General features: G+C 44.0%; 1 non-coding gene across 1 annotated transcript; it reads right to left on the bottom strand.

Annotated features, from left to right (window-relative positions):
* Window positions 1-338: 338 nt before the first annotated feature.
* Window positions 339-472, bottom strand: LOC123453449. Its single transcript, XR_006632830.1, has one exon. It is a non-coding gene; the product is annotated as a small nucleolar RNA SNORA5 (small nucleolar RNA).
* Window positions 473-675: the final 203 nt, after the last annotated feature.

The raw sequence follows: 675 nt of genomic DNA, 5'->3' as shown, positions 1-675 counted from the left end.
AGTCCTTTCAGGCTGGTTTTGATTCACTGATTAAAGCAGTGGTTCCCATCTGAGAGGCCTACAGAATCCCTAGGCACAGACAAACCTGGCTCACCTGGGTAAAGGCCACAAACGAGGGCAGGTTGAGTGATTTAAGGAAAGCAAAGGACTAAACACAGCAGACCACCCCACCAGGTGTCAGGTTGGGCATGATGAATAGGTCAGCAGCCAGACATGGGGACACATGAGTTTGGTGAAAGTTGAGTTTGTCTTAGGATGGAGTAGATAAAGGCAACTAGCTAAGGATGTCAATGGCTACCCATTACAACACCCTACATTAGCCTTGAAGTCCAGGGGCTTGGTATCTGTCACTAAATTTATGCCTGAGCCCAAGGAAGAGGAACAGAGCCCATGAGTCACAGTGTTTCTACAGCAGCCTTCTGGACCAGGGCCTGCTATTGGTATGGCAGGCACTGAATTTGACACTTCTATAGCAAATCATCTGTTCTTACAGAATCCTAAATTCTACCACCTCAGTTTTATTTGGCTTAAGCTGAAGTAGAAAAACAATGTCCTTATAAATTTAGAATAAATAGCACACTTTGAGAACCCAGACATATAATTCCAAATGGGCATATATACCTTGTGTTTTTGCACACACACACAGAGTTCACATGTTATGTAAGCCATTGAAGA

The sequence above is a fragment of the Jaculus jaculus genome, chromosome 11, assembly GCF_020740685.1.
Source record: "Jaculus jaculus isolate mJacJac1 chromosome 11, mJacJac1.mat.Y.cur, whole genome shotgun sequence".
In the NCBI taxonomy this organism is placed as follows: Eukaryota; Metazoa; Chordata; class Mammalia; order Rodentia; family Dipodidae; genus Jaculus; species Jaculus jaculus.
This window is presented reverse-complemented; position numbering and strand designations above follow the sequence as displayed.